General features: G+C 48.8%; 15 non-coding genes across 15 annotated transcripts; 10 read left to right on the forward strand and 5 right to left on the reverse strand.

Annotated features, from left to right (window-relative positions):
* Positions 1–253: 253 nt before the first annotated feature.
* trnak-cuu (transfer RNA lysine (anticodon CUU)) lies at positions 254–326 on the forward strand. Its single transcript has one exon. It is a non-coding gene; the product is annotated as a tRNA-Lys (tRNA).
* A 2,112-nt stretch (positions 327–2,438) lies between these two features.
* trnak-cuu (transfer RNA lysine (anticodon CUU)) lies at positions 2,439–2,511 on the forward strand. The gene has a single exon. It is a non-coding gene; the product is annotated as a tRNA-Lys (tRNA).
* A 1,204-nt stretch (positions 2,512–3,715) lies between these two features.
* trnak-cuu (transfer RNA lysine (anticodon CUU)) lies at positions 3,716–3,788 on the forward strand. Its single transcript has one exon. It is a non-coding gene; the product is annotated as a tRNA-Lys (tRNA).
* A 419-nt stretch (positions 3,789–4,207) lies between these two features.
* On the reverse strand, positions 4,208–4,279 carry trnam-cau (transfer RNA methionine (anticodon CAU)). Its single transcript has one exon. It is a non-coding gene; the product is annotated as a tRNA-Met (tRNA).
* A 259-nt stretch (positions 4,280–4,538) lies between these two features.
* Positions 4,539–4,611, forward strand: trnak-cuu (transfer RNA lysine (anticodon CUU)). Its single transcript has one exon. It is a non-coding gene; the product is annotated as a tRNA-Lys (tRNA).
* An 873-nt stretch (positions 4,612–5,484) lies between these two features.
* trnam-cau (transfer RNA methionine (anticodon CAU)) lies at positions 5,485–5,556 on the reverse strand. Its single transcript has one exon. It is a non-coding gene; the product is annotated as a tRNA-Met (tRNA).
* A 259-nt stretch (positions 5,557–5,815) lies between these two features.
* trnak-cuu (transfer RNA lysine (anticodon CUU)) lies at positions 5,816–5,888 on the forward strand. The gene has a single exon. It is a non-coding gene; the product is annotated as a tRNA-Lys (tRNA).
* Positions 5,889–7,542: 1,654 nt separating this feature from the next.
* Positions 7,543–7,615, forward strand: trnak-cuu (transfer RNA lysine (anticodon CUU)). The gene has a single exon. It is a non-coding gene; the product is annotated as a tRNA-Lys (tRNA).
* Positions 7,616–9,273: 1,658 nt separating this feature from the next.
* On the forward strand, positions 9,274–9,346 carry trnak-cuu (transfer RNA lysine (anticodon CUU)). Its single transcript has one exon. It is a non-coding gene; the product is annotated as a tRNA-Lys (tRNA).
* A 1,313-nt stretch (positions 9,347–10,659) lies between these two features.
* trnam-cau (transfer RNA methionine (anticodon CAU)) lies at positions 10,660–10,731 on the reverse strand. Its single transcript has one exon. It is a non-coding gene; the product is annotated as a tRNA-Met (tRNA).
* A 183-nt stretch (positions 10,732–10,914) lies between these two features.
* On the forward strand, positions 10,915–10,987 carry trnak-cuu (transfer RNA lysine (anticodon CUU)). The gene has a single exon. It is a non-coding gene; the product is annotated as a tRNA-Lys (tRNA).
* Positions 10,988–12,322: 1,335 nt separating this feature from the next.
* On the reverse strand, positions 12,323–12,394 carry trnam-cau (transfer RNA methionine (anticodon CAU)). Its single transcript has one exon. It is a non-coding gene; the product is annotated as a tRNA-Met (tRNA).
* A 259-nt stretch (positions 12,395–12,653) lies between these two features.
* On the forward strand, positions 12,654–12,726 carry trnak-cuu (transfer RNA lysine (anticodon CUU)). Its single transcript has one exon. It is a non-coding gene; the product is annotated as a tRNA-Lys (tRNA).
* Positions 12,727–14,053: 1,327 nt separating this feature from the next.
* Positions 14,054–14,125, reverse strand: trnam-cau (transfer RNA methionine (anticodon CAU)). Its single transcript has one exon. It is a non-coding gene; the product is annotated as a tRNA-Met (tRNA).
* A 259-nt stretch (positions 14,126–14,384) lies between these two features.
* trnak-cuu (transfer RNA lysine (anticodon CUU)) lies at positions 14,385–14,457 on the forward strand. The gene has a single exon. It is a non-coding gene; the product is annotated as a tRNA-Lys (tRNA).
* The last annotated feature ends 1,231 nt before the right edge of the window (positions 14,458–15,688 follow it).

A 15,688-nucleotide genomic window follows, 5' to 3' on the forward strand; every position in this document is an offset into this window, starting at 1 on the left:
TGGGAGCTGGCCTTCACGCAAAAGTGCCAATGATGTGCTCACGTCGAGCAGGCGCTCGTAGTTCGGCATGAACTGCAGCCTGTAACCCTCCCAAGAACTCTTTGGACCAGAATAGACGATTTGAGCCGAAGCCTCCGGATGGTGAATGCAGGCACGGAAGTCGGAAAGTATCGGACGCCCGTGCGTCCGTCAAGTGGCCGCATTTCCCCTTGCAGACTCCGGCGGGTTGTCTTGCTCTGCGGCCCCCCCAGTGGCCCGGCTAGCTCAGTCGGTAGAGCATGAGACTCTTAATCTCAGGGTCGTGGGTTCGAGCCCCACGTTGGGCGCCTCCTTCTGCTTGTTGCCTTTCTTTATGGTAAGGAAGTGTAGAGTGGCGAAGGGGACGGTAAAAGCCTGCTGGTTCAGGAAGCAGGCTGATGTGTGCACTTGTTGTCAGTTGAGACCAACGACTGTCAATGCTAGCTTCACCCAGAGCTGTGATTTGCCTCGTCCTAGCCTTTCGCAAAGGCACGAGTTTGCAGGCTACATTGACATTCACAAATGTTGAAAGACAGAAATACAGATAGATAGGGATAGATAGATAGATGGATGGATGGATAAATATTCCTTCAGTCAGCGTGGGAAGCCTTTTACGATTGCTTAGAAAACGAACTTGCTGCTGCAGTTTTTCAAGTCCTCAAGTGCAGGTGAGGTCTCTGAGAGCATATGGCTTTCTGTTACGCAACGCAAAGGAATCTAAAAGTCATAGCAGAGAATGGTTTCGATCCATCGACCTCTGGGTTATGGGTTGCTTGTTGCCTTTCTTTATGGTAAGGAAGTGTAGAGTGGCGAAGGGGACGGTAAAAGCCTGCTGGTTCAGGAAGCAGGCTGATGTGTGCACTTGTTGTCAGTTGAGACCAACGACTGTCAATGCTAGCTTCACCCAGAGCTGTGATTTGCCTCGTCCTAGCCTTTCGCAAAGGCACGAGTTTGCAGGCTACATTGACATTCACAAATGTTGAAAGACAGAAATACAGATAGATAGGGATAGATAGATAGATGGATGGATGGATAAATATTCCTTCAGTCAGCGTGAGAAGCCTTTTACGATTGCTTAGAAAACGAACTTGCTGCTGCAGTTTTTCAAGTCCTCAAGTGCAGGTGAGGTCTCTGAGAGCATATGGCTTTCTGTTACGCAACGCAAAGGAATCTAAAAGTCATAGCAGAGAATGGTTTCGATCCATCGACCTCTGGGTTATGGGTTGCTTGTTGCCTTTCTTTATGGTAAGGAAGTGTAGAGTGGCGAAGGGGACGGTAAAAGCCTGCTGGTTCAGGAAGCAGGCTGATGTGTGCACTTGTTGTCAGTTGAGACCAACGACTGTCAATGCTAGCTTCACCCAGAGCTGTGATTTGCCTCGTCCTAGCCTTTCGCAAAGGCACGAGTTTGCAGGCTACATTGACATTCACAAATGTTGAAAGACAGAAATACAGATAGATAGGGATAGATAGATAGATGGATGGATGGATAAATATTCCTTCAGTCAGCGTGAGAAGCCTTTTACGATTGCTTAGAAAACGAACTTGCTGCTGCAGTTTTTCAAGTCCTCAAGTGCAGGTGAGGTCTCTGAGAGCATATGGCTTTCTGTTACGCAACGCAAAGGAATCTAAAAGTCATAGCAGAGAATGGTTTCGATCCATCGACCTGTGGGTTATGGGTTGCTTGTTGCCTTTCTTTATGGTAAGGAAGTGTAGAGTGGCGAAGGGGACGGTAAAAGCCTGCTGGTTCAGGAAGCAGGCTGATGTGTGCACTTGTTGTCAGTTGAGACCAACGACTGTCAATGCTAGCTTCACCCAGAGCTGTGATTTGCCTCGTCCTAGCCTTTCGCAAAGGCACGAGTTTGCAGGCTACATTGACATTCACAAATGTTGAAAGACAGAAATACAGATAGATAGGGATAGATAGATAGATGGATGGATGGATAAATATTCCTTCAGTCAGCGTGAGAAGCCTTTTACGATTGCTTAGAAAACGAACTTGCTGCTGCAGTTTTTCAAGTCCTCAAGTGCAGGTGAGGTCTCTGAGAGCATATGGCTTTCTGTTACGCAACGCAAAGGAATCTAAAAGTCATAGCAGAGAATGGTTTCAATCCATCGACCTCTGGGTTATGGGCCCAGCACGCTTCCGCTGCGCCACTCTGCTCACTTGTGGGAGCTGGCCTTCACGCAAAAGTGCCAATGATGTGCTCACGTCGAGCAGGCGCTCGTAGTTCGGCATGAACTGCAGCCTGTAACCCTCCCAAGAACTCTTTGGACCAGAATAGACGATTTGAGCCGAAGCCTCCGGATGGTGAATGCAGGCACGGAAGTCGGAAAGTATCGGACGCCCGTGCGTCCGTCAAGTGGCCGCATTTCCCCTTGCAGACTCCGGCGGGTTGTCTTGCTCTGCGGCCCCCCCAGTGGCCCGGCTAGCTCAGTCGGTAGAGCATGAGACTCTTAATCTCAGGGTCGTGGGTTCGAGCCCCACGTTGGGCGCCTCCTTCTGCTTGTTGCCTTTCTTTATGGTAAGGAAGTGTAGAGTGGCGAAGGGGACGGTAAAAGCCTGCTGGTTCAGGAAGCAGGCTGATGTGTGCACTTGTTGTCAGTTGAGACCAACGACTGTCAATGCTAGCTTCACCCAGAGCTGTGATTTGCCTCGTCCTAGCCTTTCGCAAAGGCACGAGTTTGCAGGCTACATTGACATTCACAAATGTTGAAAGACAGAAATACAGATAGATAGGGATAGATAGATAGATGGATGGATGGATAAATATTCCTTCAGTCAGCGTGAGAAGCCTTTTACGATTGCTTAGAAAACGAACTTGCTGCTGCAGTTTTTCAAGTCCTCAAGTGCAGGTGAGGTCTCTGAGAGCATATGGCTTTCTGTTACGCAACGCAAAGGAATCTAAAAGTCATAGCAGAGAATGGTTTCGATCCATCGACCTCTGGGTTATGGGTTGCTTGTTGCCTTTCTTTATGGTAAGGAAGTGTAGAGTGGTGAAGGGGACGGTAAAAGCCTGCTGGTTCAGGAAGCAGGCTGATGTGTGCACTTGTTGTCAGTTGAGACCAACGACTGTCAATGCTAGCTTCACCCAGAGCTGTGATTTGCCTCGTCCTAGCCTTTCGCAAAGGCACGAGTTTGCAGGCTACATTGACATTCACAAATGTTGAAAGACAGAAATACAGATAGATAGGGATAGATAGATAGATGGATGGATGGATAAATATTCCTTCAGTCAGCGTGAGAAGCCTTTTACGATTGCTTAGAAAACGAACTTGCTGCTGCAGTTTTTCAAGTCCTCAAGTGCAGGTGAGGTCTCTGAGAGCATATGGCTTTCTGTTACGCAACGCAAAGGAATCTAAAAGTCATAGCAGAGAATGGTTTCGATCCATCGACCTCTGGGTTATGGGCCCAGCACGCTTCCGCTGCACCACTCTGCTCACTTGTGGGAGCTGGCCTTCACGCAAAAGTGCCAATGATGTGCTCACGTCGAGCAGGCGCTCGTAGTTCGGCATGAACTGCAGCCTGTAACCCTCCCAAGAACTCTTTGGACCAGAATAGACGATTTGAGCCGAAGCCTCCGGATGGTGAATGCAGGCACGGAAGTCGGAAAGTATCGGACGCCCGTGCGTCCGTCAAGTGGCCGCATTTCCCCTTGCAGACTCCGGCAGGTTGTCTTGCTCTGCGGCCCCCCCAGTGGCCCAGCTAGCTCAGTCGGTAGAGCATGAGACTCTTAATCTCAGGGTCGTGGGTTCGAGCCCCACGTTGGGCGCCTCCTTCTGCTTGTTGCCTTTCTTTATGGTAAGGAAGTGTAGAGTGGCGAAGGGGACGGTAAAAGCCTGCTGGTTCAGGAAGCAGGCTGATGTGTGCACTTGTTGTCAGTTGAGACCAACGACTGTCAATGCTAGCTTCACCCAGAGCTGTGATTTGCCTCGTCCTAGCCTTTCGCAAAGGCACGAGTTTGCAGGCTACATTGACATTCACAAATGTTGAAAGACAGAAATACAGATAGATAGGGATAGATAGATAGATGGATGGATGGATAAATATTCCTTCAGTCAGCGTGAGAAGCCTTTTACGATTGCTTAGAAAACGAACTTGCTGCTGCAGTTTTTCAAGTCCTCAAGTGCAGGTGAGGTCTCTGAGAGCATATGGCTTTCTGTTACGCAACGCAAAGGAATCTAAAAGTCATAGCAGAGAATGGTTTCGATCCATCGACCTCTGGGTTATGGGCCCAGCACGCTTCCGCTGCGCCACTCTGCTCACTTGTGGGAGCTGGCCTTCACGCAAAAGTGCCAATGATGTGCTCACGTCGAGCAGGCGCTCGTAGTTCGGCATGAACTGCAGCCTGTAACCCTCCCAAGAACTCTTTGGACCAGAATAGACGATTTGAGCCGAAGCCTCCGGATGGTGAATGCAGGCACGGAAGTCGGAAAGTATCGGACGCCCGTGCGTCCGTCAAGTGGCCGCATTTCCCCTTGCAGACTCCGGTGGGTTGTCTTGCTCTGCGGCCCCCCCAGTGGCCCGGCTAGCTCAGTCGGTAGAGCATGAGACTCTTAATCTCAGGGTCGTGGGTTCGAGCCCCACGTTGGGCGACTCCTTCTGCTTGTTGCCTTTCTTTATGGTAAGGAAGTGTAGAGTGGCGAAGGGGACGGTAAAAGCCTGCTGGTTCAGGAAGCAGGCTGATGTGTGCACTTGTTGTCAGTTGAGACCAACGACTGTCAATGCTAGCTTCACCCAGAGCTGTGATTTGCCTCGTCCTAGCCTTTCGCAAAGGCACGAGTTTGCAGGCTACATTGACATTCACAAATGTTGAAAGACAGAAATACAGATAGATAGGGATAGATAGATAGATGGATGGATGGATAAATATTCCTTCAGTCAGCGTGAGAAGCCTTTTACGATTGCTTAGAAAACGAACTTGCTGCTGCAGTTTTTCAAGTCCTCAAGTGCAGGTGAGGTCTCTGAGAGCATATGGCTTTCTGTTACGCAACGCAAAGGAATCTAAAAGTCATAGCAGAGAATGGTTTCGATCCATCGACCTCTGGGTTATGGGTTGCTTGTTGCCTTTCTTTATGGTAAGGAAGTGTAGAGTGGCGAAGGGGACGGTAAAAGCCTGCTGGTTCAGGAAGCAGGCTGATGTGTGCACTTGTTGTCAGTTGAGACCAACGACTGTCAATGCTAGCTTCACCCAGAGCTGTGATTTGCCTCGTCCTAGCCTTTCGCAAAGGCACGAGTTTGCAGGCTACATTGACATTCACAAATGTTGAAAGACAGAAAAACAGATAGATAGGGATAGATAGATAGATGGATGGATGGATAAATATTCCTTCAGTCAGCGTGAGAAGCCTTTTACGATTGCTTAGAAAACGAACTTGCTGCTGCAGTTTTTCAAGTCCTCAAGTGCAGGTGAGGTCTCTGAGAGCATATGGCTTTCTGTTACGCAACGCAAAGGAATCTAAAAGTCATAGCAGAGAATGGTTTCGATCCATCGACCTCTGGGTTATGGGCCCAGCACGCTTCCGCTGCGCCACTCTGCTCACTTGTGGGAGCTGGCCTTCACGCAAAAGTGCCAATGATGTGCTCACGTCGAGCAGGCGCTCGTAGTTCGGCATGAACTGCAGCCTGTAACCCTCCCAAGAACTCTTTGGACCAGAATAGACGATTTGAGCCGAAGCCTCCGGATGGTGAATGCAGGCACGGAAGTCGGAAAGTATCGGACGCCCGTGCGTCCGTCAAGTGGCCGCATTTCCCCTTGCAGACTCCGGCGGGTTGTCTTGCTCTGCGGCCCCCCCAGTGGCCCGGCTAGCTCAGTCGGTAGAGCATGAGACTCTTAATCTCAGGGTCGTGGGTTCGAGCCCCACGTTGGGCGCCTCCTTCTGCTTGTTGCCTTTCTTTATGGTAAGGAAGTGTAGAGTGGCGAAGGGGACGGTAAAAGCCTGCTGGTTCAGGAAGCAGGCTGATGTGTGCACTTGTTGTCAGTTGAGACCAACGACTGTCAATGCTAGCTTCACCCAGAGCTGTGATTTGCCTCGTCCTAGCCTTTCGCAAAGGCACGAGTTTGCAGGCTACATTGACATTCACAAATGTTGAAAGACAGAAATACAGATAGATAGGGATAGATAGATAGATGGATGGATAAATATTCCTTCAGTCAGCGTGAGAAGCCTTTTACGATTGCTTAGAAAACGAACTTGCTGCTGCAGTTTTTCAAGTCCTCAAGTGCAGGTGAGGTCTCTGAGAGCATATGGCTTTCTGTTACGCAACGCAAAGGAATCTAAAAGTCATAGCAGAGAATGGTTTCGATCCATCGACCTCTGGGTTATGGGTTGCTTGTTGCCTTTCTTTATGGTAAGGAAGTGTAGAGTGGCGAAGGGGACGGTAAAAGCCTGCTGGTTCAGGAAGCAGGCTGATGTGTGCACTTGTTGTCAGTTGAGACCAACGACTGTCAATGCTAGCTTCACCCAGAGCTGTGATTTGCCTCGTCCTAGCCTTTCGCAAAGGCACGAGTTTGCAGGCTACATTGACAATCACAAATGTTGAAAGACAGAAATACAGATAGATAGGGATAGATAGATAGATGGATGGATGGATAAATATTCCTTCAGTCAGCGTGAGAAGCCTTTTACGATTGCTTAGAAAACGAACTTGCTGCTGCAGTTTTTCAAGTCCTCAAGTGCAGGTGAGGTCTCTGAGAGCATATGGCTTTCTGTTACGCAACGCAAAGGAATCTAAAAGTCATAGCAGAGAATGGTTTCGATCCATCGACCTCTGGGTTATGGGTTGCTTGTTGCCTTTCTTTATGGTAAGGAAGTGTAGAGTGGTGAAGGGGACGGTAAAAGCCTGCTGGTTCAGGAAGCAGGCTGATGTGTGCACTTGTTGTCAGTTGAGACCAACGACTGTCAATGCTAGCTTCACCCAGAGCTGTGATTTGCCTCGTCCTAGCCTTTCGCAAAGGCACGAGTTTGCAGGCTACATTGACATTCACAAATGTTGAAAGACAGAAATACAGATAGATAGGGATAGATAGATAGATGGATGGATGGATAAATATTCCTTCAGTCAGCGTGAGAAGCCTTTTACGATTGCTTAGAAAACGAACTTGCTGCTGCAGTTTTTCAAGTCCTCAAGTGCAGGTGAGGTCTCTGAGAGCATATGGCTTTCTGTTACGCAACGCAAAGGAATCTAAAAGTCATAGCAGAGAATGGTTTCGATCCATCGACCTCTGGGTTATGGGCCCAGCACGCTTCCGCTGCACCACTCTGCTCACTTGTGGGAGCTGGCCTTCACGCAAAAGTGCCAATGATGTGCTCACGTCGAGCAGGCGCTCGTAGTTCGGCATGAACTGCAGCCTGTAACCCTCCCAAGAACTCTTTGGACCAGAATAGACGATTTGAGCCGAAGCCTCCGGATGGTGAATGCAGGCACGGAAGTCGGAAAGTATCGGACGCCCGTGCGTCCGTCAAGTGGCCGCATTTCCCCTTGCAGACTCCGGCGGGTTGTCTTGCTCTGCGGCCCCCCCAGTGGCCCAGCTAGCTCAGTCGGTAGAGCATGAGACTCTTAATCTCAGGGTCGTGGGTTCGAGCCCCACGTTGGGCGCCTCCTTCTGCTTGTTGCCTTTCTTTATGGTAAGGAAGTGTAGAGTGGCGAAGGGGACGGTAAAAGCCTGCTGGTTCAGGAAGCAGGCTGATGTGTGCACTTGTTGTCAGTTGAGACCAACGACTGTCAATGCTAGCTTCACCCAGAGCTGTGATTTGCCTCGTCCTAGCCTTTCGCAAAGGCACGAGTTTGCAGGCTACATTGACATTCACAAATGTTGAAAGACAGAAATACAGATAGATAGGGATAGATAGATAGATGGATGGATGGATAAATATTCCTTCAGTCAGCGTGGGAAGCCTTTTACGATTGCTTAGAAAACGAACTTGCTGCTGCAGTTTTTCAAGTCCTCAAGTGCAGGTGAGGTCTCTGAGAGCATATGGCTTTCTGTTACGCAACGCAAAGGAATCTAAAAGTCATAGCAGAGAATGGTTTCGATCCATCGACCTCTGGGTTATGGGTTGCTTGTTGCCTTTCTTTATGGTAAGGAAGTGTAGAGTGGCGAAGGGGACGGTAAAAGCCTGCTGGTTCAGGAAGCAGGCTGATGTGTGCACTTGTTGTCAGTTGAGACCAACGACTGTCAATGCTAGCTTCACCCAGAGCTGTGATTTGCCTCGTCCTAGCCTTTCGCAAAGGCACGAGTTTGCAGGCTACATTGACATTCACAAATGTTGAAAGACAGAAATACAGATAGATAGGGATAGATAGATAGATGGATGGATGGATAAATATTCCTTCAGTCAGCGTGAGAAGCCTTTTACGATTGCTTAGAAAACGAACTTGCTGCTGCAGTTTTTCAAGTCCTCAAGTGCAGGTGAGGTCTCTGAGAGCATATGGCTTTCTGTTACGCAACGCAAAGGAATCTAAAAGTCATAGCAGAGAATGGTTTCGATCCATCGACCTCTGGGTTATGGGTTGCTTGTTGCCTTTCTTTATGGTAAGGAAGTGTAGAGTGGTGAAGGGGACGGTAAAAGCCTGCTGGTTCAGGAAGCAGGCTGATGTGTGCACTTGTTGTCAGTTGAGACCAACGACTGTCAATGCTAGCTTCACCCAGAGCTGTGATTTGCCTCGTCCTAGCCTTTCGCAAAGGCACGAGTTTGCAGGCTACATTGACATTCACAAATGTTGAAAGACAGAAATACAGATAGATAGGGATAGATAGATAGATGGATGGATGGATAAATATTCCTTCAGTCAGCGTGGGAAGCCTTTTACGATTGCTTAGAAAACGAACTTGCTGCTGCAGTTTTTCAAGTCCTCAAGTGCAGGTGAGGTCTCTGAGAGCATATGGCTTTCTGTTACGCAACGCAAAGGAATCTAAAAGTCATAGCAGAGAATGGTTTCAATCCATCGACCTCTGGGTTATGGGCCCAGCACGCTTCCGCTGCGCCACTCTGCTCACTTGTGGGAGCTGGCCTTCACGCAAAAGTGCCAATGATGTGCTCACGTCGAGCAGGCGCTCGTAGTTCGGCATGAACTGCAGCCTGTAACCCTCCCAAGAACTCTTTGGACCAGAATAGACGATTTGAGCCGAAGCCTCCGGATGGTGAATGCAGGCACGGAAGTCGGAAAGTATCGGACGCCCGTGCGTCCGTCAAGTGGCCGCATTTCCCCTTGCAGACTCCGGCGGGTTGTCTTGCTCTGCAGCCCCCCCAGTGGCCCGGCTAGCTCAGTCGGTAGAGCATGAGATTCTTAATCTCAGGGTCGTGGGTTCGAGCCCCACGTTGGGCGCCTCCTTCTGCTTGTTGCCTTTCTTTATGGTAAGGAAGTGTAGAGTGGCGAAGGGGACGGTAATTGCCTGCTGGTTCAGGAAGCAGGCTGATGTGTGCACTTGTTGTCAGTTGAGACCAACGACTGTCAATGCTAGCTTCACCCAGAGCTGTGATTTGCCTCGTCCTAGCCTTTCGCAAAGGCACGAGTTTGCAGGCTACATTGACATTCACAAATGTTGAAAGACAGAAATACAGATAGATAGGGATAGATAGATAGATGGATGGATGGATAAATATTCCTTCAGTCAGCGTGAGAAGCCTTTTACGATTGCTTAGAAAACGAACTTGCTGCTGCAGTTTTTCAAGTCCTCAAGTGCAGGTGAGGTCTCTGAGAGCATATGGCTTTCTGTTACGCAACGCAAAGGAATCTAAAAGTCATAGCAGAGAATGGTTTCGATCCATCGACCTCTGGGTTATGGGTTGCTTGTTGCCTTTCTTTATGGTAAGGAAGTGTAGAGTGGTGAAGGGGACGGTAAAAGCCTGCTGGTTCAGGAAGCAGGCTGATGTGTGCACTTGTTGTCAGTTGAGACCAACGACTGTCAATGCTAGCTTCACCCAGAGCTGTGATTTGCCTCGTCCTAGCCTTTCGCAAAGGCACGAGTTTGCAGGCTACATTGACATTCACAAATGTTGAAAGACAGAAATACAGATAGATAGATGGATGGATGGATAAATATTCCTTCAGTCAGCGTGAGAAGCCTTTTACGATTGCTTAGAAAACGAACTTGCTGCTGCAGTTTTTCAAGTCCTCAAGTGCAGGTGAGGTCTCTGAGAGCATATGGCTTTCTGTTACGCAACGCAAAGGAATCTAAAAGTCATAGCAGAGAATGGTTTCGATCCATCGACCTCTGGGTTATGGGTTGCTTGTTGCCTTTCTTTATGGTAAGGAAGTGTAGAGTGGCGAAGGGGACGGTAAAAGCCTGCTGGTTCAGGAAGCAGGCTGATGTGTGCACTTGTTGTCAGTTGAGACCAACGACTGTCAATGCTAGCTTCACCCAGAGCTGTGATTTGCCTCGTCCTAGCCTTTCGCAAAGGCACGAGTTTGCAGGCTACATTGACAATCACAAATGTTGAAAGACAGAAATACAGATAGATAGGGATAGATAGATAGATGGATGGATGGATAAATATTCCTTCAGTCAGCGTGAGAAGCCTTTTACGATTGCTTAGAAAACGAACTTGCTGCTGCAGTTTTTCAAGTCCTCAAGTGCAGGTGAGGTCTCTGAGAGCATATGGCTTTCTGTTACGCAACGCAAAGGAATCTAAAAGTCATAGCAGAGAATGGTTTCGATCCATCGACCTCTGGGTTATGGGCCCAGCACGCTTCCGCTGCGCCACTCTGCTCACTGCAGCCTGTAACCCTCCCAAGAACTCTTTGGACCAGAATAGACGATTTGAGCCGAAGCCTCCGGATGGTGAATGCAGGCACGGAAGTCGGAAAGTATCGGACGCCCGTGCGTCCGTCAAGTGGCCGCATTTCCCCTTGCAGACTCCGGCGGGTTGTCTTGCTCTGCGGCCCCCCCAGTGGCCCGGCTAGCTCAGTCGGTAGAGCATGAGACTCTTAATCTCAGGGTCGTGGGTTCGAGCCCCACGTTGGGCGCCTCCTTCTGCTTGTTGCCTTTCTTTATGGTAAGGAAGTGTAGAGTGGCGAAGGGGACGGTAAAAGCCTGCTGGTTCAGGAAGCAGGCTGATGTGTGCACTTGTTGTCAGTTGAGACCAACGACTGTCAATGCTAGCTTCACCCAGAGCTGTGATTTGCCTCGTCCTAGCCTTTCGCAAAGGCACGAGTTTGCAGGCTACATTGACATTCACAAATGTTGAAAGACAGAAATACAGATAGATAGGGATAGATAGATAGATGGATGGATGGATAAATATTCCTTCAGTCAGCGTGGGAAGCCTTTTACGATTGCTTAGAAAACGAACTTGCTGCTGCAGTTTTTCAAGTCCTCAAGTGCAGGTGAGGTCTCTGAGAGCATATGGCTTTCTGTTACGCAACGCAAAGGAATCTAAAAGTCATAGCAGAGAATGGTTTCGATCCATCGACCTCTGGGTTATGGGTTGCTTGTTGCCTTTCTTTATGGTAAGGAAGTGTAGAGTGGTGAAGGGGACGGTAAAAGCCTGCTGGTTCAGGAAGCAGGCTGATGTGTGCACTTGTTGTCAGTTGAGACCAACGACTGTCAATGCTAGCTTCACCCAGAGCTGTGATTTGCCTCGTCCTAGCCTTTCGCAAAGGCACGAGTTTGCAGGCTACATTGACATTCACAAATGTTGAAAGACAGAAATACAGATAGATAGGGATAGATAGATAGATAGATAGATGGATGGATGGATAAATATTCCTTCAGTCAGCGTGAGAAGCCTTTTACGATTGCTTAGAAAACGAACTTGCTGCTGCAGTTTTTCAAGTCCTCAAGTGCAGGTGAGGTCTCTGAGAGCATATGGCTTTCTGTTACGCAACGCAAAGGAATCTAAAAGTCATAGCAGAGAATGGTTTCGATCCATCGACCTCTGGGTTATGGGTTGCTTGTTGCCTTTCTTTATGGTAAGGAAGTGTAGAGTGGTGAAGGGGACGGTAAAAGCCTGCTGGTTCAGGAAGCAGGCTGATGTGTGCACTTGTTGTCAGTTGAGACCAACGACTGTCAATGCTAGCTTCACCCAGAGCTGTGATTTGCCTCGTCCTAGCCTTTCGCAAAGGCACGAGTTTGCAGGCTACATTGACATTCACAAATGTTGAAAGACAGAAATACAGATAGATAGGGATAGATAGATAGATGGATGGATGGATAAATATTCCTTCAGTCAGCGTGAGAAGCCTTTTACGATTGCTTAGAAAACGAACTTGCTGCTGCAGTTTTTCAAGTCCTCAAGTGCAGGTGAGGTCTCTGAGAGCATATGGCTTTCTGTTACGCAACGCAAAGGAATCTAAAAGTCATAGCAGAGAATGGTTTCGATCCATCGACCTCTGGGTTATGGGCCCAGCACGCTTCCGCTGCGCCACTCTGCTCACTTGTGGGAGCTGGCCTTCACGCAAAAGTGCCAATGATGTGCTCACGTCGAGCAGGCGCTCGTAGTTCGGCATGAACTGCAGCCTGTAACCCTCCCAAGAACTCTTTGGACCAGAATAGACGATTTGAGCCGAAGCCTCCGGATGGTGAATGCAGGCACGGAAGTCGGAAAGTATCGGACGCCCGTGCGTCCGTCAAGTGGCCGCATTTCCCCTTGCAGACTCCGGCGGGTTGTCTTGCTCTGCGGCCCCCCCAGTGGCCCGGCTAGCTCAGTCGGTAGAGCATGAGACTCTTAATCTCAGGGTCGTGGGTTCGAGCCCCACGTTGGGCGCCTCCTTCTGCTTGTTGCCTTTCTTTATGGTAAGGAAGTGTAGAGTGGTGAAGGGGACGGTAAAAGCCTGCTGGTTCAGGAAGCAGGCTGATGTGTGCACTTGTTGTCAGTTGAGACCAACGACTGTCAATGCTAGCTTCACCCAGAGCTGTGATTTGCCTCGTCCTAGCCTTTCGCAAAGGCACGAGTTTGCAGGCTACATTGACATTCACAAATGTTGAAAGACAGAAATACAGATAGATAGGGATAGATAGATAGATGGATGGATGGATAAATATTCCTTCAGTCAGCGTGAGAAGCCTTTTACGATTGCTTAGAAAACGAACTTGCTGCTGCAGTTTTTCAAGTCCTCAAGTGCAGGTGAGGTCTCTGAGAGCATATGGCTTTCTGTTACGCAACGCAAAGGAATCTAAAAGTCATAGCAGAGAATGGTTTCGATCCATCGACCTCTGGGTTATGGGTTGCTTGTTGCCTTTCTTTATGGTAAGGAAGTGTAGAGTGGTGAAGGGGACGGTAAAAGCCTGCTGGTTCAGGAAGCAGGCTGATGTGTGCACTTGTTGTCAGTTGAGACCAACGACTGTCAATGCTAGCTTCACCCAGAGCTGTGATTTGCCTCGTCCTAGCCTTTCGCAAAGGCACGAGTTTGCAGGCTACATTGACATTCACAAATGTTGAAAGACAGAAATACAGATAGATAGGGATAGATAGATAGATGGATGGATGGATAAATATTCCTTCAGTCAGCGTGAGAAGCCTTTTACGATTGCTTAGAAAACGAACTTGCTGCTGCAGTTTTTCAAGTCCTCAAGTGCAGGTGAGGTCTCTGAGAGCATATGGCTTTCTGTTACGCAACGCAAAGGAATCTAAAAGTCATAGCAGAGAATGGTTTCGATCCATCGACCTCTGGGTTATGGGTTGCTTGTTGCCTTTCTTTATGGTAAGGAAGTGTAGAGTGGTGAAGGGGACGGTAAAAGCCTGCTGGTTCAGGAAGCAGGCTGATGTGTGCACTTGTTGTCAGTTGAGACCAACGACTGTCAATGCTAGCTTCACCCAGAGCTGTGATTTGCCTCGTCCTAGCCTTTCGCAAAGGCACGAGTTTGCAGGCTACATTGACATTCACAAATGTTGAAAGACAGAAATACAGATAGATAGGGATAGATAGATAGATGGATGGATGGATAAATATTCCTTCAGTCAGCGTGAGAAGCCTTTTACGATTGCTTAGAAAACGAACTTGCTGCTGCAGTTTTTCAAGTCCTCAAGTGCAGGTGAGGTCTCTGAGAGCATATGGCTTTCTGTTACGCAACGCAAAGGAATCTAAAAGTCATAGCAGAGAATGGTTTCGATCCATCGACCTCTGGGTTATGGGCCCAGCACGCTTCCGCTGCGCCACTCTGCTCACTTGTGGGAGCTGGCCTTCACGCAAAAGTGCCAATGATGTGCTCACGTCGAGCAGGCGCTCGTAGTTCGGCATGAACTGCAGCCTGTAACCCTCCCAAGAACTCTTTGGACCAGAATAGACGATTTGAGCCGAAGCCTCCGGATGGTGAATGCAGGCACGGAAGTCGGAAAGTATCGGACGCCCGTGCGTCCGTCAAGTGGCCGCATTTCCCCTTGCAGACTCCGGCGGGTTGTCTTGCTCTGCGGCCCCCCCAGTGGCCCGGCTAGCTCAGTCGGTAGAGCATGAGACTCTTAATCTCAGGGTCGTGGGTTCGAGCCCCACGTTGGGCGCCTCCTTCTGCTTGTTGCCTTTCTTTATGGTAAGGAAGTGTAGAGTGGCGAAGGGGACGGTAAAAGCCTGCTGGTTCAGGAAGCAGGCTGATGTGTGCACTTGTTGTCAGTTGAGACCAACGACTGTCAATGCTAGCTTCACCCAGAGCTGTGATTTGCCTCGTCCTAGCCTTTCGCAAAGGCACGAGTTTGCAGGCTACATTGACATTCACAAATGTTGAAAGACAGAAATACAGATAGATAGGGATAGATAGATAGATGGATGGATGGATAAATATTCCTTCAGTCAGCGTGAGAAGCCTTTTACGATTGCTTAGAAAACGAACTTGCTGCTGCAGTTTTTCAAGTCCTCAAGTGCAGGTGAGGTCTCTGAGAGCATATGGCTTTCTGTTACGCAACGCAAAGGAATCTAAAAGTCATAGCAGAGAATGGTTTCGATCCATCGACCTCTGGGTTATGGGTTGCTTGTTGCCTTTCTTTATGGTAAGGAAGTGTAGAGTGGTGAAGGGGACGGTAAAAGCCTGCTGGTTCAGGAAGCAGGCTGATGTGTGCACTTGTTGTCAGTTGAGACCAACGACTGTCAATGCTAGCTTCACCCAGAGCTGTGATTTGCCTCGTCCTAGCCTTTCGCAAAGGCACGAGTTTGCAGGCTACATTGACATTCACAAATGTTGAAAGACAGAAATACAGATAGATAGGGATAGATAGATAGATGGATGGATGGATAAATATTCCTTCAGTCAGCGTGAGAAGCCTTTTACGATTGCTTAGAAAACGAACTTGCTGCTGCAGTTTTTCAAGTCCTCAAGTGCAGGTGAGGTCTCTGAGAGCATATGGCTTTCTGTTACGCAACGCAAAGGAATCTAAAAGTCATAGCAGAGAATGGTTTCGATCCATCGACCTCTGGGTTATGGGTTGCTTGTTGCCTTTCTTTATGGTAAGGAAGTGTAGAGTGGCGAAGGGGACGGTAAAAGCCTGCTGGTTCAGGAAGCAGGCTGATGTGTGCACTTGTTGTCAGTTGAGACCAACGACTGTCAATGCTAGCTTCACCCAGAGCTGTGATTTGCCTCGTCCTAGCCTTTCGCAAAGGCACGAGTTTGCAGGCTACATTGACATTCACAAATGTTGAAAGACAGAAATACAGATAGATAGGGATAGATAGATAGATGGATGGATGGATAAATATTCCTTCAGTCAGCGTGAGAAGCCTTTTACGATTGCTTAGAAAACG

Source organism: Amia ocellicauda, chromosome 12 (genome assembly GCF_036373705.1).
Source record: "Amia ocellicauda isolate fAmiCal2 chromosome 12, fAmiCal2.hap1, whole genome shotgun sequence".
NCBI classification, from domain to species: domain Eukaryota; kingdom Metazoa; phylum Chordata; class Actinopteri; order Amiiformes; family Amiidae; genus Amia; species Amia ocellicauda.